This window comes from Canis aureus, chromosome 9 (genome assembly GCF_053574225.1).
Source record: "Canis aureus isolate CA01 chromosome 9, VMU_Caureus_v.1.0, whole genome shotgun sequence".
Taxonomy (NCBI): Eukaryota; Metazoa; Chordata; class Mammalia; order Carnivora; family Canidae; genus Canis; species Canis aureus.
Window position 1 is genome coordinate 24,010,699 of NC_135619.1, and position 23,823 is coordinate 24,034,521.

Sequence of the window (23,823 nt, forward strand, 5' to 3'; positions counted from 1 at the left end):
ACAACTAGACTTATGTAGTGATCATTTCACAATACATACAAGTTTGAATCACTATGTTGTACACCTGAAAATAATATAAGGTATAATGTCCATTATACCTCAATAAAAACAATACATAGAACCACACATAGCAACATGGATGAATCATCATGAATATAATTTGAATGAATGAAGCCAAATGTGACAGAGTACACAGTATATGTGTTTCTTTTCTTTTTTTTTTTAAGTGTTTTAAGTACAAAAAAAATAAAACAGGCAAAAGACTTATGCTGTTAGATTTCAGGATAGTGCTTATATTTGGTGGGAGAGGGGTTTTAGGGATGCCAATAATAAATGGGTAATGGTCTTTTCCTGACTTTTTGGTTACTTGGGTATGTTCAGTATGAAAAGAATTGAACTATAATAAGTTGTGAGATAATTCTTTTGAGTCCTTTGTATTTATGCATGTGTGTGAGGAGAGACACTGGGCTACCTTTTTCTCAGACTGCTTTTATTTACAGTGATGTTAATACAGAAATCACCATGGGGAAAAAAGAAATAGCTTTATTCAAGGTAGAGTGAAGATTTGTTTCTGATTAGTATAATAAAGATATTGCCTCTCTAGGAAAAGGTTTTAGTAAGTTTGCATGCAGCCTTCTATAAAAGATTGGGATTTTCAAAGTTTAGATTTTCTCTCCTCTAACACAGCCTATCATATAAGCAGATGTCACTGGGCCTTGTTTCAGAATCATGTAGAGACTGAGGCTAAGGAAATAGTGTAAATGATCACATTTTAGCTACTGTTACTTCTGTGAACAATAAACTGTCCTCTGTTTCTTCCTCAGGAGCTTCATGACTTATAACAGCATCTATGAAACCCTGGCATGCTAACTTACTAGTTTGAGAGTATAGTTAAGATCTCAGATCCTTTTAAAAATTAAAATTAAAAAAAAATTATAGTATATTTAACATACAGTGCTATATTAGTTTCAAATGTATAAGTGATTTCAACAATTTTCAAGTTTCAAGTGATTCAACAATTCCATATATTAGCACTTATCAAGATAAGTGCAGTCTTTAGTTCTTGTCATGTATTTTACCTATTCTCCCACCAACCTATGTTCTGTAGGTGAGAAAATGAAGCTTAATGATTCTAAGAACTCTGTCCTTAATTTCTTGAGTATGAAACAAGTAGATTTTACACCTTTTTCTTTTCCCTCTCCACTTTCACTGTGGCCACCTTCAATTCAGTTAAATCTAATAAATATCAGTGGAGCTCTGGTAACCATCAGGTGGTTCTCTATAGTTAAGAGTCTATTTTTGGTTTGTCTTTTTTTTCATTTGTTTTGTTTCTTAAATTCTACAAAACAGTGAAGTCATACAGTATCTGTTATTCTCTGACTTATTTAATTTAGCATAATACACTTTAGATCCATCCATATTATTGTAAATGGCAAGATTGCATTCTTTTTATGGCTCAGTAATATTCCATTTTACATACATACACATGGACACACACACACAATCTTCTTTATCCAATCATCTATCAATGGACACTTGGGCTGCTTCTATAGTTTGCTGTTGTAAATACTGACGCAATAAATATAATAAATAAATATAAATAAATAAATAAATAAATAAATAAATAAATAAATAAATAGGTGCATATATCTTAAAAAAATGTTTTCACATTCTTTGTGTAAATACCTGGTAGTGCAATCACTGGACCATATGGTAATTCTATTTTTAATTTATTGAGGAACCTCCATAGTGTTTTCCATAGGGGCTGCACCTGTTTGCATTCCCATCAGCAGTGTGTGAAGGTTCCTTTTTCTCCACATGCTCCATGCCTTGTTGATTTTAGCCATTCTGACAGGTGTCAGGTGAGAGCTAGCTCATAGTGGTTTTCATTTACATCTCCCTGATATGAGTGATGTTGAGCATATATTATTCTGTCTGTTGGCCATCTCTATGTCTTCTTTGGAGAAATGTCTGTTCTTATCTTCTGTATATTTTTAATTGGATTTTTTTTTGGTGTTGAGTTATATTAGTTCTTTATATATTTTGGATACTAACCTTTTATCAGATATATCATTTGTAAATAACTTCTTCCATTCAGTAGGTTGCCTTTTAGTTTTGTTAATTGTTTCTTTGGCTGTGCAGAAGTTTGTATTTTGATGTAGTCCCAATAGTTTATTTTTTCTTTTATTGCCCATGCCTCAGTAGACATATCTAGAAAAATGTTCTCATAAACTCTTCACATTTCTTAATACTAAAATATCCACCTAATAGATGTAGTAAATGTAGCATACTTTTGGATAAAAGTAAACTACATTTCTTGACATATGATAATGTGTATTTTTCCATGTGTAAATTATGCTTTAATGGAAACTTAAATACTTGGAACAGTCTCGATTCTTTATAAACCACAAACCACAACAGGAAACAAATGCAGAAACTAAAGATGATTTCTTCTAGAACACACAAACATACACACAGTTGAAACACACAAAAACACCTGCTAGCATTCATAGAGTTGCATTTTGTATCGCAACATATTAATTACTCTTCTCGAGAAGAGAATATTACTAAAGAACACATATTTGTTAAATCTTTTTAATTTTATGAAATTTTGATTGAATTTTCATTTGAAAAAAATTACCCCCCCCCAAAAAAAAGAAAAAATTACCCTAGAATATTTATTATTGTGTCACATTTTATGTTTTCCTTCAAATCAGCAACACTTACGTACCATTTCAAGGTTTTGTTTTTTTACTTTGTTAAAATAATCCAAGAGGGATGTGAAATTCAATATTTGCCAAGTGACTAGTATTGCTTATACTGTTTATGGGGGAATCTATTGGTAAAAGACAACATGATGGTTAGAATATTATTATAATGCCTTATTCGGACAAAGTTTAAGTTTTGGAGCATTTGAAGTCTTTTGTGAAAAAAAAAAAAGAGATAATAATAGCTCTCAGCATAGTAAATAGGGAAACTGACTTTTTCCAAAAGTATTTAACAATTTTATAGAGAAGGAGCCTGAACCTTGACTTCACTAAAATGCTTTTCCTTTGTAGTCACAAATTAATCTTGAAAGGGTCAAAGTTCTTAAGTTTTTCTGCTTAAGAAATACATTTATAGTATTGAATGACAAACATTTCTAAATGTAATAATTCTTTGTCATTTTGATGTGTGAATATTGTGCAATTTCCATTTTCTAAGCAGAATTTAATGTAATTTTATTGACAATAAATCATTAAAACTGAAATTTAGGAACTAGAAAATGATAACCAAATTCATTAGAAAGATAATACATGTTCAGGGTTTTAATTCCCATAACATACAGTTAAACTGTATGTCTAAAACTGTGTCAATGATTCAACTCACTGTAATGATATTTAGAGCAACAAGCAACAAAACTCCAAAAATGGACTAGTAAAAAATAAGTTATCTGTGGATGGAAACATATACTGTGTGAAATATTTTGCACAAGACCCTATGGGATTCCCCTCAGCTATACAAATAAGCTGGCTTTCATAACTGAAGCTGTACTCCTGGGATTTTTATGTTGCTTTTTAACTTTGATAGAAGAGAAGAGATGAGGATATTGAGCCTGATTGGTTAACCACTCTAGGGACAAGGGCTTGTGAGCTGCTCAGTAGACTTTTCAAAATAAACAAAATGTAGTTTTTGAAATATAAACAAGTAAAGAACATTTATAATTTAAAGAGAAAATTGGTTTTGGGTGTTGATATTTTTATGGGTCTTTGATCACTGATCTTACCTCCCTACACCTCAATTCAGATAATTTTAGTTAATGAATAGCCATAATTCTCATCCTATTACTGTATTCAGAGATATGGTAATTCAATTACGTTGTTAATATCTTTTGGCTTTAACAAGTTACACTGTAAATTTACTAAGATCCTGGTAATATAATTGCTTGAAATTGCTTTTCACTAAATTATACCAATAAAGAATTTTCCCCTGTAAAAATGTATATTCGCAAAAAATCTCCAGAAATTTCCAGTGAGAATTAAAAGTTCAATGAACCAGTTTCTGTGATGATAGCAGACTAGAAGGACCCTAAGCTCACCTTGTCCCATAGATACAATTGGGTAACACTCATGTTGGTGTAAACAACCCAGAAAACAATCTGAAGACTGGTAGAACAAACTCCACAACTAAAGGTAGAGAAGAAGCCACCTGGAAGAAGGTAGGAAGGGTGAAGACACAGTCTTAGAACAAAACAAACAATGACCATCCATGACTGGGGGAGAACCAATGATGCAGAAAAGGATAAAAATCAGACTTTCACACTGAAAGCCCATGAATACGGAGGACAAATCCCTAAAACATGTGCCTTTGAAAGTAAGAGGGGCTGAATATCATGAGTTTTTATAACCAGCAGGACTTAAACCCTGGAATTTAAAAAGAAATGGTGGGCTCCACTCTAGGAGATCTAGGAAGACTTTAGGAAGTGGAGTCCAGGGGAGGAGCAAGATGGCGGAAGAGCAGGGTCCCCAAATCACCTGTCTCCACCAAACTACCTAGAAAACCTTCAAATTATCCTGAAAATCTATGAATTCGGCCTGAGATTTAAAGAGAGACCAGCTGGAATGCTACAGTGAGAAGAGTTCGCGCATCTATCAAGGTAGGAAGACGGGGAAAAAGAAGTAAAGAAACAAAGGCCTCCAAGGGGGAGGGGCCCGCGAGGAGCCGGGCTGAGGCCGGGGCGAGGGTCCCCAGGACAGGAGAGCCCCGTCCCGGAGGAGCAGGAGCTGCACCGACCTGCCCGGGGGAAAGGGGCTCGCGGGGAGGTGGAGCAGGACCCAGGAGGGCGGGGATGCCCTCGGGCTCCCGGGGACACTAACAGACACCTGCGCCCGGGAGAGTGCGCCGAGCTCCCTAAGGGCTGCAGCGCGCACGGCGGGACCCGGAGCAGCTCGGGGGGCTCGGGCGGCGGCTCCGCGGAGGGGGCTGCGGGGCGGGAGCAGCTCGGGGGGGCTCGGGGGCGGCTCCGCGGAGGGGGCTGCGGGGCGGGAGCAGCTCGGGGGGCTCGGGCGGAGGAAGAGGCTCCACGGAGGGGGCTGCGCGGTTCCAGGAGCAGCTCGGGGTGCTCGGGTGGCGGCTCCGGGGAGGGGGCTGAGGGGCGGGAGCGCGAATCCAACAGCGCAGGCTCCAGAGCACAGGGCGCCGGGACACAGCCCAGGATCCGGCCTCCCCCGGGACAGGCAGAGGCCGGGAGGGCCCAGGACAGCGAGGACGCTCCTGCCCGGAGCTGAGCAGATCAGCGGCTCCGCCCCAGAGCCTCCAGGCCCTGCAGACGGAGAGCTCCGGAGTTCCTGCGGGGGCTGAATCCAGGGCTCCAGAGCTGGCCCCGCCACTGGGGCTGTTCCTCCTGGGGCCTCACGGGGTAAACAACCCCCACTGAGCCCTGCACCAGGCAGGGGCACAGCAGCTCCCCCAAGTGCTAACACCTGAAAATCAGCACAACAGGCCCCTCCCCCAGAACACCAGCTACACGGACAACTTCCAGGAGAAGCCAAGGGACTTAAAGAACACAGAATCAGAAGATACTCCCCGGTGGTTCTTTTTTTGTTTGTTTGTTCTTGTTTTTGTTTTTGATTTTGTTTTGTCTTGCTTTTTGATTTGTTTCCTTCCCCCACCCCCTTTTTTCTCCTTTCTTTCTTTTTCTTTCTCTTTTTCTTCTTTTTTTTTTTTTCGTTTTTTTTCTTCCTTTTTTTTTTCTCTTTCTCTTTTCTTTCCTTCTTTCTCGCCTCTTTTTCTCCTTTTCCCAGTACAACTTGCTTTTGGCCACTCTGCACTGAGCAAAATGACTAGAAGGAAAACCTCACCTCAAAAGAAAGAATCAGAAACAGTCCTCTCTCCCACAGTTACAAAATCTGGATTACAATTCAATGTCAGAAAGCCAAACTCAGAAGCACTATTATACAGCTACTGGTGGCTCTAGAAAAAAGTATAAAGGACTCAAGAGACTTCATGACTGCAGAATTTAGAGCTAATCAGGCAGAAATTAAAAATCAATTGAATGAGATGCAATCCAAACTAGAAGTCCTAACGACGAGGGTTAATGAGGTGGAAGAACGAGTGAGTGACATAGAAGACAAGTTGATAGCAAAGAGGGAAACTGAGGAAAAAAGAGACAAACAATTAAAAGACCATGAGGATAGATTAAGGGAAATAAACGACAGCCTGAGAAAGAAAAACCTACGTTTAATTGGGGTTCCCGAGGGCGCCGAAAGGGACAGAGGGCCAGAATATGTATTTGAACAAATTCTAGCTGAAAACTTTCCTAATCTGGGAAGGGAAACAGGCATTCAGATCCAGGAAATAGAGAGATCCCCCCCTAAAATCAATAAAAACCGTTCAACACCTCGACATTTAATTGTGAAGCTTGCAAATTCCAAAGATAAAGAGATGATCCTTAAAGCAGCAAGAGACAAGAAATCCCTGACTTTTATGGGGAGGAGTATTAGGGTAACAGCAGACCTCTCCACAGAGACCTGGCAGGCCAGAAAGGGCTGGCAGGATATATTCAGGATCCTAAATGAAAAGAACATGCAACCAAGAATACTTTATCCAGCAAGGCTCTCATTCAAAATGGAAGGAGAGATAAAGAGCTTCCAAGACAGGCAGCAACTAAAAGAATATGTGACCTCCAAACCAGCTCTGCAAGAAATTTTAAGGGGGACTCTTAAAATTCCCCTTTAAGAAGAAGTTGAGTGGAACAGTCCACAAAAACAAAGACTGAATAGATATCATGATGACACTAAACTCATATCTCTCAATAGTAACTCTGAATGTGAACGGGCTTAATGACCCATCAAAAGGCGCAGGGTTTCAGACTGGATAAAAAAGCAGGACCCATCTATTTGCTGTCTACAAGAGACTCATTTTAGACAGAAGGACACCTACAGCCTGAAAATAAAAGGTTGGAGAACCATTTACCATTCGAATGGTCCTCAAAAGAAAGCAGGGGTAGCCATCCTTATATCAGATAAACTAAAATTTACCCCAAAGACTGTAGTGAGAGATGAAGAGGGACACTATATCATACTTAAAGGATCTATTCAACAAGAGGACTTAACAATCCTCAATATATATGCCCCGAATGTGGGAGCTGCCAAATATATAAATCAATTATTAACCAAAGTGAAGAAATACTTAGATAATAATACACTTATACTTGGTGACTTCAATCTAGCTCTTTCTATACTCGATAGGTCTTCTAAGCACAACATCTCCAAAGAAACGAGAGCTTTAAATGATACACTGGACCAGATGGATTTCACAGATATCTACAGAACTTTACATCCAAACTCAACTGAATACACATTCTTCTCAAGCGCACATGGAACTTTCTCCAGAATAGACCACATATTGGGTCACAAATCGGGTCTGAACCGATACCAAAAGATTGGGATTGTCCCCTGCATATTCTCAGACATAATGCCTTGAAATTAGAACTAAATCACAACAAGAAGTTTGGAAGGACCTCAAACACGTGGAGGTTAAGGACCATCCTGCTAAAAGATAAAAGGGTCAACCAGGAAATTAAGGAAGAATTAAAAAGATTCATGGAAACTAATGAGAATGAAGATACAACCGTTCAAAATCTTTGGGATGCAGCAAAAGCAGTCCTAAGGGGGAAATACATCGCAATACAAGCATCCATTCAAAAACTGGAAAGAACTCAAATACAAAAGCTAACCTTACACATAAAGGAGCTAGAGAAAAAACAGCAAATAGATCCTACACCCAAGAGAAGAAGGGAGTTAATAAAGATTCGAGCAGAACTCAACGAAATCGAGACCAGAAGAACTGTGGAACAGATCAACAGAACCAGGAGTTGGTTCTTTGAAAGAATTAACAAGATAGATAAAACATTAGCCAGCCTTATTAAAAACAAGAGAGAGAAGACTCAAATTCATAAAATCATGAATGAGAAAGGAGAGATCACTACCAACACCAAGGAAATACAAACGATTTTAAAAACATATTATGAACAGCTATACGCCAATAAATTAGGCAATCTAGAAGAAATGGACGCATTCCTGGAAAGCCACAAACTACCAAAACTGGAACAGGAAGAAATAGAAAACCTGAACAGGCCAATAACCAGGGAGGAAATTGAAGCAGTCATCAAAAACCTCCCAAGACACAAGAGTCCAGGGCCAGATGGCTTCCCAGGGGAATTTTATCAAACGTTTAAAGAAGAAATCATGCCTATTCCCCTAAAGCTGTTTGGAAAGATAGAAAGAGATGGAGTACTTCCAAATTCGTTCTATGAAGCCAGCATCACCTTAATTCCAAAACCAGACAAAGACCCCACCAAAAAGGAGAATTACAGACCAATATCCCTGATGAACATGGATGCAAAAATTCTCAACAAGATACTGGCCAATAGGATCCAACAGTACATTAAGAAAATTATTCACCATGACCAAGTAGGATTTATCCCTGGGACACAAGGCTGGTTCAACACCCGTAAAACAATCAATGTGATTCATCATATCAGCAAGAGAAAAACCAAGAACCATATGATCCTCTCATTGGATGCAGAGAAAGCATTTGACAAAATACAGCATCCATTCCTGATCAAAACTCTTCAGAGTGTAGGGATAGAGGGAACATTCCTCGACATCTTAAAAGCCATCTATGAAAAGCCCACAGCAAATATCATTCTCAATGGGGAAGCACTGGGAGCCTTTCCCCTAAGATCAGGAACAAGACAGGGATGTCCACTCTCACCACTGCTGTTCAACATAGTACTGGAAGTCCTAGCCTCAGCAATCAGACAACAAAAAGACATTAAAGGCATTCAAATTGGCAAAGAAGAAGTCAAACTCTCCCTCTTCGCCGATGACATGATACTCTACATAGAAAACCCAAAAGTCTCCACCCCAAGATTGCTAGAACTCATACAGCAATTCGGTAGCGTGGCAGGATACAAAATCAATGCCCAGAAGTCAGTGGCATTTCTATTCACTAACAATGAGACTGAAGAAAGAGAAATTAAGGAGTCAATCCCATTTACAATTGCACCCAAAAGCATAAGATACCTAGGAATAAACCTCACCAAAGATGTAAAGGATCTATACCCTCAAAACTATAGAACACTTCTGAAAGAAATTGAGGAAGACACAAAGAGATGGAAAAATATTCCATGCTCATGGATTGGCAGAATTAATATTGTGAAAATGTCAATGTTACCCAGGGCAATTTACACGTTTAATGCAATCCCTATCAAAATACCATGGACTTTCTTCAGAGAGTTAGAACAAATTATTTTAAGATTTGTGTGGAATCAGAAAAGACCCCGAATAGCCAGGGGAATTTTAAAAAAGAAAACCATATCTGGGGGCATCACAATGCCAGATTTCAGGTTGTACTACAAAGCTGTGGTCATCAAGACAGTGTGGTACTGGCACAAAAACAGACACATAGATCAGTGGAACAGAATAGAGAATCCAGAAGTGGACCCTGAACTTTATGGGCAACTAATATTCGATAAAGGAGGAAAGACTATCCATTGGAAGAAAGACAGTCTCTTCAATAAATGGTGCTGGGAAAATTGGACATCCACATGCAGAAGAATGAAACTGGACCACTCTCTTTCACCATACACAAAGATAAACTCAAAATGGATGAAAGATCTAAATGTGAGACAAGATTCCATCAAAATCCTAGAGAAGAACACAGGCAACACCCTTTTTGAACTCGGCCATAGTAACTTCTTGCAAGATACATCCACGAAGACAAAAGAAACAAAAGCAAAAATGAACTATTGGGACTTCATCGAGATAAGAAGCTTTTGCACAGCAAAGGATACAGTCAACAAAACTCAAAGACAACCTACAGAATGGGAGAAGATATTTGCAAATGATATATCAGATAAAGGGCTAGTTTCCAAGATCTATAAAGAACTTATTAAACTCAACACCAAAGAAACAAACAATCCAATCATGAAATGGGCAAAAGACATGAACAGAAATCTCACAGAGGATGACATAGACATGGCCAACATGCATATGAGAAAATGTTCTTCATCACTTGCCATCAGGGAAATACAAATCAAAACTACAATGAGATACCACCTCACACCAGTGAGAATGGGGAAAATTAACAAGGCAGGAAACAACAAATGTTGGAGAGGATGCGGAGAAAAGGGAACCCTCTTACACTGTTGGTGGGAATGTGAACTGGTGCAGCCACTCTGGAAAACTGTGTGGAGGTTCCTCAAACAGTTAAAAATATACCTGCCCTACGACCCAGCAATTGCACTGTTGGGGATTTACCCCAAAGATACAAATGCAATGAAACGCCGGGACACCTGCACCCCGATGTTTCTAGCAGCAATGGCCACGATAGCCAAACTGTGGAAGGAGCCTCGGTGTCCAACGAAAGATGAATGGATAAAGAAGATGTGGTTTATGTATACAATGGAATATTACTCAGCTATTAGAAATGACAAATACCCACCATTTGCTTCAACGTGGATGGAACTGGAGGGTATTATGCTGAGTGAAGTAAGTCAGTCGGAGAAGGACAAACATTATATGTTCTCATTCCTTTGGGGAATATAAATAATAGTGAAAGGGAATATAAGGGAAGGGAGAAGAAATGTGTGGGAAATATCAGAAAGGGAGACAGAACGTAAAGACTGCTAACTCTGGGAAACGAACTAGGGGTGGTAGAAGGGGAGGAGGGCGGGGGGTGGGAGTGAATGGGTGACGGGCACTGGGTGTTATTCTGTATGTTAGTAAATTGAACACCAATAAAAAATAAATTAAAAAAAAAAAAAAAAGGAAGTGGAGTCCACGCCCTTAAAGAGACAGCACAACAAATAGCACAGCAGACAGCAAAGAACAAGCTGTTTGAAAAACACTGGAGGCAGATGGGTAGACAGGGGGTAGGTAGGAGTAGGGAGTGATTTGCTCTCTGAAAGCTTGGAGAGAAAGGGATCACAGGGAGATCCCTCCAAGAACAAAGGGCTTAGCAGGTGTCCTTTACCTTTCCCACCCACAGCATATGTATACCACCTATGGTAAAGAGTATAGCATCCACACTCTTACCTAATTTGTTTACACCAAGCCCCCCTCCTTCTCCCCGCGTATATTCACCCTTCCCAGTCACATTTAACTTAGTCCCTAGTTCCAGCATTGCAGAACTCCTCCTCTAGAATACCAGTACAAACCCTATCAACAGCACTTCTCCTGACCTCATTCATGACTTCCAATTCCAGCAGCAGTGAAGACAAGCCTCATTTTGCAAGCAGACCAACACAGTACTTCTGGGGACTAAACACTGCCCCACAATACACAGACTGCCTCTCCAGACAACTGGACTGAAATAAAAAGAGGCCAAGAGTCAACAGCAGAGCACACATAACACAAATAGGTGATGCTCTCTGAAATATCAGGATCTAGGGAACAGGGAGCATTGTACTGCAGGGCACTACGGGACCTCTTCTTCACAAGGTTATTATCATTAAAACCAAAAAAAGCAGCTGACTTTCCTAACACAGAGAAATAGAAACAGAGTTTCTTTATTTCTCAAAAAACAAAAGTCTAGGACCAGACAGCTTCACAGGAGAATTCTACCAAACATTTAAAGAAGACTAATGACTATTCTTCCCAAATTATTCCTAAAAATAGAAGAGGAAGGAAAACTTCCAAGTTCATTCTATGAGGTCATTATCACTGTGATACCAAAATCAGTTAAAGACAACCCCCCAACCAAAAGAGAGAGGGAGAGAGAGAGAGAAAGAGGAAAGTAAGATCAATATCTCTGATGAACATAGATGCAAAAAATCTCAACAAAATTCTAGCAAACCAAATCCAACAATACATTAAGGAAATAATTCATGACAATCAAGTGAGATTTATTCCCAGGAGGCAGAGGTGATTCAATATTCCCAAAGCAATCAACATGATATATCATATCAATAAGAGAAAGGATAACCATATGGTCATTTCATTAGCTGCAGGACAAGCATTTGACAAAGTACAACATTCATTAATGATAAAAAAAATTTTGCAAAGTAAGTGTTGAGAAAACATACCTCAACATAATGAAGTCCTTACATAAAAAACCCATAGCCAACATCATACTCAATAGTGAAAAAATAACTTTCCCTAGGGTCAGGAACAAGACAAGGCTATCCACTCTCACCATTATTATTCAACATGGTGTCAGAAGTCCTAGCCACAGCAATTAGACAACATAAAGAAACACAAGACATACAAATTGATAAGGAATTAATAAAATTTTCACTATTTGTAGGTGGTATGATACTATATGTAGAAAACCCTAAAGACTTCATCAAAAAGCTAGTAGAGTGATAAATGAATTCAGGAAAGTCACAGGGTACAAAATCAACATATAGAAATCTGTTGTATTCCTATACACTGATAATGAAGCAGGAGAAAAAAGAAATTAAGAAAAATCTCATTTACAATTTTACCAAATACAATAAAATACCTAGAAAATAGACTTAACCAAAGACATGAAAGACATGAACTCTGAAAACTATAAAATATTGATGAAAGAAAGTGAAGATGACACAAAATGGAAAAAAAAAATTCCACATTCATGGATTGGAAGAACAAATATTGTTAAAAATTTCCATAGTACTCAAAACTCAAAAAATTAAATCTACAGATTTAATTCAATCTCTATCAAAATACCACTTGAATTTTTCACCAAACTAGAAGAAACCATCCTAAAGTTGGTATGGAACCACAAAGGACCTCAAATAGTCAAAGAAATCTTGAAAAACAAAAACAAAATAGAAGGTATCACAATTCCAGATTTTAAGTTATATTACAAAGCAGCAGTAATTAAAACAGTATGGTACTGCCTTAAAAATAGACACATAGGGATCCCTGGGTGGCGCAGCAGTTTAGCACCTGCCTTTGGCCCAAGGCGTGATCCTGGAGACCTGGGATCGAATCCCACATCGGGCTTCCTGCATGGAGCCTGCTTCTCCCTCTGCCTATGTCTCTGCCTCTCTCTCTCTCTCTCTCTCTGTGTGTGACTATCATGAATAAATAAATAAAATCTTTTAAAAAAAGACACATAGATCAATGGAATAGAAAATCCAGAAATAAAGCCACAATTATAGACTCAATCTTTGACAAAGTAGGAATGAATACCCAATGGGAAAAAACCAGTTTATTCAACAAATGGTGTTGGGAAAACTGGACAGCTACATGCAAAAGAATGAAACTGGACCATCCTCTTTTACCATACACAAAAAATAAACTCAAAATAGATTAAAAACTTAATTGTGATACTTAAAACCATAAAACCCCTACATAAACATAGGCAGTAAAAAACAACAACAACAAAAAAACCATAGGCAGTAATTTCTCTGACATCAGCCATAGCGACATTTTTCTAGATATGTCTCCTGAGGCAAGGAAAATAAAAGCAAATAAACTATTGGGACTACATCAAAATTAAAAAACTTTCTGCATGGCAAAGGAAACAATCGAAACTACAAGGTAATTTAGTGAATGGTAGAATATATTTGCAAACAATACATCTGATAAGGTTTTAGTATACAAAATATATAAAGGACTGATAAAACTCAACACCCCCCCCCCCAAAAAAAAACCAGTAATTCAATAGAAAATGGGCGGAAGACATGAGCAGACATTTCTCCAAAGAAGACATCCAGCTGGCCAACAGACACATAAAAAATATGCCCAACATCACTCATCGTCAGGGAAATGTGTATCACCTCATACCTGTCAGGATGGCTAAAATAAAAATCACAAGAAACAATAAGTATTGGTGAGGATATAGAGAAAAAGGAAACCTTGTGTACTGTTGGTGGGAATGCAAACTGGTGAAGCAACTGTGGAAAACACTATGGAGGTTCCTCAAAAGTTAAAAATACACTACCCTAAAATCCAGTAATTACACTACTGCGTATTTACCTGAAGATACAAAAACACTAACTCAAAAGAATACACACAGCTCTATGTCTATTGCGTCATTATTTACAAGAGCCAAACTATGGAAGCAACCCAAGTGTCCTGGATTCATGAATAAGATTAAAGAAGATGTGATGTATACATTTGATATATATCTAATGGAATATTACTTAGCCATAAAAAGAATGATATCTTGCTATTTTCAGCAATATGGATAGAGCTAGAGAGTATTATGCTAAGTGAAATAAGTCAGAGAAAGACAAGTACTATATAATTTCACTCATGTCCAATTTATGAAACCAAGCAAATGAGCAAAGGAGAAAGGAGAGAGAAAGAGAGGGAGAAGACAAACCTATTGACAGACTCTTAATTATAGAGAACCAACTGATGATTATCATAGGGGAGTGGGTGGAGGGTGAGTGAAATGGGTGATAGGAATTAAAGAGTACACTTACCATAATGAAAAAAAATGTGGTTTCTCAAGTCAGAAAAAAAGTTCAATATATTGACAAAAATAGACACTGCAGATGTATAGGAGCACTTCATGCCGTATATAATGTTTTTCTCACAATAATAGATTCTTGTGAAAGATGGTAAAATTATTCTTACTGAGCCAGTCAGTACAAATGAAGAACAATTAAATTCTATGGCCTATTTCTACATATATTTTCCCTGAGAAGTAGTCAACAATGTATAATTTTTCAAAATTATTTTTTGCAAAGGAATAGGAAATTACAATATGAGCTATGTTCATAGTATGAAAATTTGTCCAAATTATTAGCTATGTTACAATAAATTTTATGTCATCATGGCCATTCATGGCTAAGTTGACAATACTCACAGTACCCAAACTTATCCATGTGATCGAAAAATAGTCTTTGAAATTGTATCTAAGGATCATGGCTGGGGTTTACTTTCTATTAAAGCGAGATAGCTATTGTTTTCAGGCCTTGTTCTAAAAGTTTTTAGAACAAATAAAAAATCATCTAGTAATGTTCTTCCTTTCTATGTTCTTCTGCCTTTCAAAGCACCTAAATTCTTGTATTTCACACAATGTTCTTATTGTTGACAATTTATCTTTTGCTCCAACTGTTCACTCTTTAGGCTTTGACACCTAGTTTTCCATTTATAGGAATTAAAAGTAAGGATCTTTCCTTGAGGAATTATAAAAGAGGACTTTTGTTTTGAATTTATACCTTAATTTATTTTGGAGTTTTTAATGAGAAGCATGTAATACTTTTATGAATAATATTTAATACAGAAAATGAATTTTAAGATGTCTATAATTTTAGACACTTCAGCATAAAATATTGTTTTTGTCCTGGTTAATTCAAACCTTAAATCCAAGGTAATATATTAAATCCAAGGTAGTTAACTGGCATTATTTCAGAAAGACCACACTCAGAAGTAATCTACTCAGCGAGCATATCTCTGTCAACATATGAGGCTATGTCTATTGGTATGATAAATATCAGATGAGAGTTTTTTACCAGTAAAATCATAGCTTGTTAATCAGCATTGTGTCTTGCTATTGGTTTGAGGAGGATCCTGTTGCCTTATGCCAACTACAGAGTTGTAGAAGCCAACCCATGTGATGTTGTCACATTTACCCTGTTTGGAAAGTTTATTGAATTTTCCATAAAGGAGGCAAAGTCCATAAAAGGAGACAGAGATAACTGTGAATAGGTTCTTGAACTGCTGGCACCTGTTTTCTAACAATTGTTTTTCTAATACATATTTGTATACGTGGCATAATTTGGACTTGGACTTACATTAATTATCATATTTGTGAGTGAGGTGAGTGGATATCCACTCATAAAATCCTATTTATTCTAGGTCAAAGGGGAACCTTTGTAGGGTTTTAAGCAAAGAAGAGGCTTGATACAATTAGTATTTTAGAGCAAGAGCTATAATAGGAGCTAGAACTGTGATGAGTTGGAAAAACAGGAAGGCAAACATCAAAGTAGATAAACTGATTTTAACTGTATTACTTTCCCTTTTTTCTTCTTTTATTAAATTATTACATTATTATTAAGTTTATTAAAAGCCTTCTATCAGTCATCACAAAATAATATCTCAAAGATATCCTCTTTATTGCTTGTGGGCTATATTAATAGAAAAGATCTTAAGCCCTACACTGCTGACTCTGGGTTATACAGTAATCAAGCTTTAGAGAAAGACATAAATACATGCAAAGTTCAACAAAATGTCATTTAGACCATAAAAGTTATCAAAAAATAAATGGCATAAGATAGGATATATTGAATGCTCAATGCAGGGCTGGATTTCATTCTGTCGAGTAGTGGAGAAAGATACAATAAGCTGAAGCTTGGCAGAGGGGGATATTTGAATAATAAGCAATTCAGGTATTAGAATATTAGAGTCAATAATTAATTTACTAAAATGATTCAGATTCATCAAATATCATCTTTTCCTTTAAAAATGCATTAACTTAATATTTCATGTGATTTGCAAGTATTAATGTTTCAGTTTTACTTGGTTTTGTAATGGATCAAACCAGAAGCTGCCAAACCAGCTGTGTTAATCTTGATGAAGTGACCCTATCAATGAGGTTCAATAAACATTAGTGTTATCATGGTCAGCCATGTGTAAGTAAACAATGCGAGTCTATTTGGTTTTTTTTTTTTTGTCCCCCCCCAACCCCATACAGAAGAGACAAAAATATGCTTGCTGCATTGCAAAGCTTTTCAGGAACACAGGCTTGACTGAGTTATATACCACAGGGCCTGAACACAAGCTGACATAAGTTCTTCTATGGAAGGGATATTCAGAATGTTCTATTAATCAATATTAATATTAATCAATAGGGAAGCAAGACATAACACTAGTGATACGTCTGAAAAGGAGCCACAAAAACACAAGCTTTTGAATTTCCAAGTCACTGTTCCCTGCTACATCCTGTACTCTAAAGCATATTTTAATATTTATTTTAATATATTTCAAATTTTCTGGTGTTCTATTAGTTCAAAAGTGTTTGCAGCATTTATACTATATTGTGACTTTATTTTTAGTAAATACTTAGGGCATTTTTATTTGATTTTCCTTTAAAGCAGTCAAACTCCAAAAAGGGATAACTGTATTTTTTCCTCTAATAATAGCTTAGAAATGCTCTAAGTTCATGAAAATCTTCAATATGAGTAATAGAATCATTGAAACTTACCTGCATTATGAAGTGCGTTTAATTTAAAACCATTTTTCTCCAAATGAATGACCAAATATAAACACCTTAAAAGAAGATTCTATTATGAAAATCCTGACATAAAGTTAACTAAAACAACTCTAGAAGTCAAGATTCTGATAAAAATAAATTGGATTTATGCTTGTGTTGTGTATTTCTTATTCTTTACAAAGGAACAACTAGGGAAAAATCAGCAATACTTATAATTCTCTTAAACGTAATGGATTTGCAGGTTTGAATTTCCAGTTATGTGTTACATGAAAATCTGCAAAGAAAGCAGTGCATACAGCTAATTAATTACCACGGTTAATAATCAAACCCCATATGTTTACATTTTCTTGAACCCAGAAAAGAGGCAAGCTAGTGTGTAATTTAATGGAAAGTCCATGTAGTGAATAAAAATACTGTGTGCATATGAACTTCTAATTGCATGTTTTATATCAGACTTAAACCATTTTTATAAAACAGAAGCCAGTGGGTAGCCACAGCTGGTTAACAGGAGAAAGCACTTGCTACTGCAGAGAACTCATTCATGAACTGCTTGAGCTGACTTAAAATTGAGAGGATCCTATCACATGCAAAGCAGCCACTGGGAAGACCTAAATGTGTTTTTGATTTACGATTACACTGATTTTGACATAAACTTCTCACCCTTTTTTTTTCCTTTTTTTTTTTTCTTTTTCTACTTGCTTCCCTTGGATGTCATTTCTGTGAAATTTGAAGCTCTAAAAATCAAGAATTGAGGTCTGAAGAGTACTATGGGAAGTACAAATGTGTAGAAGTATTGAGTGCCAGGTTTATCACTAATAATTTATTCTCTTAACACTGTAGCAAAGTACACTTCCACTGTTATTTCCATTTTGAAGGTTAAAAAGAAATCTATAAACCCATTGACTTTTCTAAACTTCTAAGTAAGGAATATCTCAACCAAAATAAAATCCCACAAGAATTTTGTTTGAGATTTGACAACTCATTCTTCCATGCCCTCATTCCTTAGATTTCCCATCCATTACTCATCAAAGGACAATTTAAGAAATATGCTTAAAATGACACCAAGGAAAAAAAAATCAATTGATGCTTAGGAACTCCTAGGGAGGGCAGCCCCAGTGACTCAGCGGTTTAGCGCTGCCTTCAGCCCAGGGTGGGATCCTGGAGACCTGGGATTGAGTTCCATGTTGGGCTCCCTGCATGGAGCTTGCTTCTCCTTCTGCCTGTGTCTCTGCCTCTCTCTGTCTATGTCTCTCATGAATAAATAAATAAAATCTTTTAAAAATTTTTACGAAAAAGGAACTCCTAGGGAAATGTTTAGTGAGTCAAGTTACTCATTTTTTTTCTTTCTTTTTTTTTTTTTTTTTTGTGAGTCAAGTTACTCTTAAATTCACTTACTTTATATTATTTTCAGGTAATACTTGTCCATAAATTTTTCACATAAAATAAAAACCTAAAATGTCAGCCATTGCCATCCCAATACCCACTGTAATTCCTACTTCTCCAAGTCAACCCATTTTAAATACTATCAGCTGTTTTTGTTTATTTTCTTCTTGGAATTTAATTTTGCATTTTTAAATACCATAGCATGTTGCTTTGTATTTAATTTTTTTTAGCTTTCGACTTTTATATATGGACTTATCTCTAACAGAAGATTAAAATTTAGCTACCTTACATTATGCCCTTGAAATAAACATATCCCTACCAAACCAATGTAGTTCAGATCTCATTCAATTATGTCCATTCCAGCTGCAATAAAGGCGTGGCAAAATAAATCTCAGAATGTTGACAAGAGGATTTTGTAAAATGGTAACAAGTAAATGGGTAGTAGTTGTAGATAGAGATTAATTTTAATGGAATCTACGCTAATTACAGAGACCATGAAAATCCTATGGTCCTGTCCAAAATTTCTGCAAATTTCTCTTTTGTCTAAACTGATAACAAATTAATCCCACTGAGAAACTAAGGCATAATTTCATTTTCAAAATTAAAAAAAAAAAACCCTGTCAGTACATATTGGTAAATGAAAAACCCCTGTCTGCCTAATTTTTGAGATGGTCAAATTCTCATGATCAGAGCATTCTCTCTGTGCCAGTAGTCCTTCTTCCCCTGTTACAATACACATCTTCCTCAACTCATGGTGGATTTATGTCCTAAAATGTCATTATAAACTGAAAATACTGTAAGTTGAAATGCATTTTTTCCACCTAGCCTACCAAACATAGGTTAGCCTGGCCTAGATTAAACATGCCCGGAACCCTTACATTAGCCTACAGACAGGCAAAATGATCTAACACAAGGCCTACTTTATAATAAACTATTGAATATCTCTGTAATTTATAGAATGCTGTACTGAAAGTGAAAACATATGGCTTGTAAATATTCTGTATATTGCTACAAAATGGTTGTAAGTGTATTGGTTGTTTAATCTGGTGACTGTATGGTTGACTGGGAGCTGTTGCTCACTGACACTGCCCAGAATCATGAAAGAGAATCCTACCACGTATCCTTAGCCCAGAACAGATCAAAATTTAAGGTAAAGTAGAAAAATTGTGTTGAACTATCATAAGTTGGAGACCATTTACCAATCCTTCCCCTCTATTGCGATGATGCATTTGAATAAAGCCTCTCTTTATCTAGGTCCCAATTTGTTTTTCATCTGATTTTGAGTTTGAGAAATATTACTGATACTTTATGGCATTATAGAGGCTACATCCTCTAATTCGTGATTTTGATTCATGTCACTAAATCTTTTTTTTTCTTTTATTCTCCTTCCTAACCTTATCTCACCTTGCTCCTTAGAATTTGCTAAGAATTTTTAGCATACTAGCCAGATGACTTCCAAGTACTTACAGAATTTTATTTTTTTCCAAATAAGCTCATATTTATATTTCATGGTAGTACAAAATTATTCCATACAAGTATTTCATTTGCCAGCAGTTGAGAAGATACACATTCTCCAATTTGTCATGAAATTCTGGGTAAATCCTATATATCTGGATATTCCTAGATGGACAAATCTCAGTTCTTCACAATATTTTTTATTAATCCAGTTGTCAGCAATGATACAACAAATTTAGAAAATTCCATAAAGAGGTTTCCTCTGAATAATAATACAGATGAGCAAATTTTGATTTTGGTAATTTGTACATAAAAATGTTATATTACATATGTTTTAAAAATTACATGTTCTTTGGGGGATAGTCTTGATTAATTACCAGAAATATAATAAAATAGATTTCAGAGGAAGATGACAGAGTAGCAAGATCCTAGGTTAACCTTGTCCCACAGATACAAGTAGATAACACCCACATCATTGTAGATAACTGTAAAAACAACTGAATACTCATAGAACAGACTCTCCACAGCTAAATGTACAGAAGAAACTACACCAAAGAGGATAGGAAGGGCAGAGACACAGTCAGAAGCCAATCTGACCCACAAAACTTTTTTAGGGAGGGAGGGCTGCTGCTGTTACAGAAGGAAGAGGACAAGATCCAACAGAGGCACTCTAGCCATGAGGGGGGGGCTTTACTGGGAAAATAAATCTCAATAATGTTAGGATTTAAAAATCAGAGGGTCTTAACTTCAAAATTTCTTACAATCAGTGGCGATTAACACCTGGAACCCTCAAAATCAGCAGGCTTGCTCTGGAAGAGCCAGAGGCAATAAAAAACTGAGTCTGCTCAGTTTTAATCTGCTCTTAAAAGGATAGCACAGCAACCAGCCCCATTGAGATACAGCATAGAATCAGCATTTTGAAAAATGCCTGGGGTATAAGGAAGGGAAATTTGTTTACTAATCTCAGAGCATGTGTTATAAGGACAGGGATCTTTGGGAGACTGCTCCAAGAACAAAAGAGCTGGTGAACACCACCCCCCTCCTCTGTTTCCCCTACTGTAGACACAGAAACACCTTCATGAACCAACATAGCCCTAACACTCTCCACCTAGCTTGCTGACAGCATGACCTTCCCACACATTATCTGGTGGAACCACCCCATCAGAAGTGCCCTCAGTGGTTTTCTGAAGTGGCTACAAGCCTTCTTCCACAGACCAGTGTAGACCTTGCTAACACTGCATGCCCTGCCCCTGCATTCTCCAATGGCATCACCCCCTCCAGCATGCTCTCAGCAGGCCATCCAAAGTAGTTCCACAAGTGTGACAGTTTGCAAGCAGCTCTGACAAGGGTCAGCACCACCCCAAAGTGATTCCTGCCTAGGGGAGAAGGGAATAAAATCATACATAACAGTTTGTCACCTAAACAATAGGCTGGAGGCAGATATATGTTATGATTGCTGGCCGTGCCCACAAATGAAAGCTTTTTTGAGCACAACACAGGGACAGTGCCCTGCAGTTCTATGTGACCACAGCTCTGGCAAATGCTTGGTCTGACCCCAATCAAGACAATGGTGGCTACATACTGGTCTACAAACAACCTGGGGACCAAACCCTGCCTACAGCAACAGTCAAGGAGAGCCATTGCACATGACTAGACTAAAGGAAAACACAGTTCTGTCACAACAGTAGGGGATACCCAATATCATACGAGACATCACTGAAGTGCCAGGTTCTAGTGAACAGGAAATGTTATACCACAGTGCTTTTTCTTTATAAGGTCACTAGTTTCAAGAGTATGAGACATAGGTGACTTTCCCAAAAGGTATATGGACATAGAGAGTTAGATAAAATGAGGAGACAGAGAAATATGTTCTAGTGAAAGAAAAAGACAAAATCACAGCATGTGAACTAAATGAAACAAAGATCGGTAATTTGACTGATAAAGAATTTTAGGTAATGGTGATAAAGTTATTCACTGGATTTGAGAAGAGTGAAGAGTGAGACCCTCTTATGCATATAGTTCAATATGTCTGATGAACATAGATGCAAAAATCTTCAAGAAAATATCTAACAAAAAATTAAAATAATTATTCAACATGATCAATGAGATTCATTCCTAGGATGTGAGTATGGTTCAATTTTCACAAATCAATCAATGTGACATTTCACATTGAGTGAAAGAATAAAAACTATAGGATTATTTCAATAGATGAAGAAAAATGCATTTGACAAAGGACAACATCCATTGATGAAAAAAATCCTCAACAAAATAAGTTTAGAGGAAATATACTCCAACATTTTTTAAAAAGACCATATATAAAAAAAACCCACAGCTAACATCATACTCAATAGGGAAAAACTGATAGATTTTCCCCAACGATCTGGAACAAGACAAAGATATTCAGTCTTACCACTTTAATGCAACATAGTACTGGAAGTCCTAGCCACAGCAATCAGATAACAAAAAGGAATAAAAGGCATTCAAATTAGTAAGGAAGAAGTAAAACTATTTGCAGATTTCATGATATTGTATATATAAACCCAAAGACTCTACCACAAAACTAATAGAAATAATAAATGGATTTGGTAAATCTCAGGATACAAAATCAATATACAGAAACCTGTTGCATTTTTATACACTGAAAATGAAGTAGCATAAAGAGAAATTAACAAACATTCCTATTTATAATTGTACCAAAAATAATATGTAGGATAAACTTAACCAAGGAAGTGAAAGAACCATATTCTTAAAACTATAAAACATTGATTAAAAAAAAAAAAAAAAAAAACTGAAGATAGGTACACCAGCATGGCTCAGTGGTTGAATATCTGCCTTCAGTCCAGGGCATGATCCTGGAGTCCCGGGATGGAGTCCCACATTGGGCTCCCTCCATGGAGCCTTTTTCTCTCTCTGCCTGTGTCTCTGCCTCTCTCTCTCTGTCTCTCTCTCTCTGTCTCTCATGAATAAATAAAATTAAAAAAAAAAAACCCTGAAGATGACACAAATGGAAAGATATGCCATCTTCATGGATTGAGAGCACAAATATTGTTAAAACGTCCATAGTATCCAGAGCAATCTACAGATTTAATGCAATCCTTATCAAAATACAAACAGCATTTTTCATAGAACTAGAATAAAAAATCCTAAAGTTTGTGTGGAACCATAAAAAACACTGACTATCCAAAGCAACTTTGGAAAAGAAGAATAAAACTGGAGTTATCACAATTCCAGATTTCAAGATATACTATAAAGTTATGGTAATCAAAACAGTATGATATTGGCACAAAAACAAACACATAGATCAATGTAACAGAATAGAACACCCAGAAATAAATGCATGTTTATCTGGCCAATTAGTCTTCAACAAGGCAAGATTTGCAATAGGAATAAGACAGCCTCTTTAACAAATGGTACTGGGAAAAAGCTACATGCAAAAGAATGAATCTGGGCTACTTTCTTACACTTTACCCAAAAATAAACTCAAAATGGATTAAATACTTAAATGTGAGACCTCAAACCATAAAAATCCTAGAAGATAGCACAGGTAGTAACTTCTCTGACCTTGCCCACAAGGTTCTTCTAATAATGTCTCCTGAGGCAAAGAAAACAAAAGCAAAACCAAATTAGTGGAACTATGTTAAAATAAAAGGCTTCTCCATAGTGAGAGAAAAAAATCAACAGAATAAAATTACAGCCTGAGTGACTCAGTTGGTTAAGCATCTAATTTTGGCTCAGTAGATGATCACAGGTCCCTGGGATCAAGTCTCATGTTGGGCTCTCTGCTCATGGGGAGTCTGCTTGTCCCTCTGATCCTCTCTCTGCTTGTGCTCTTTCTTTAAAATAAAT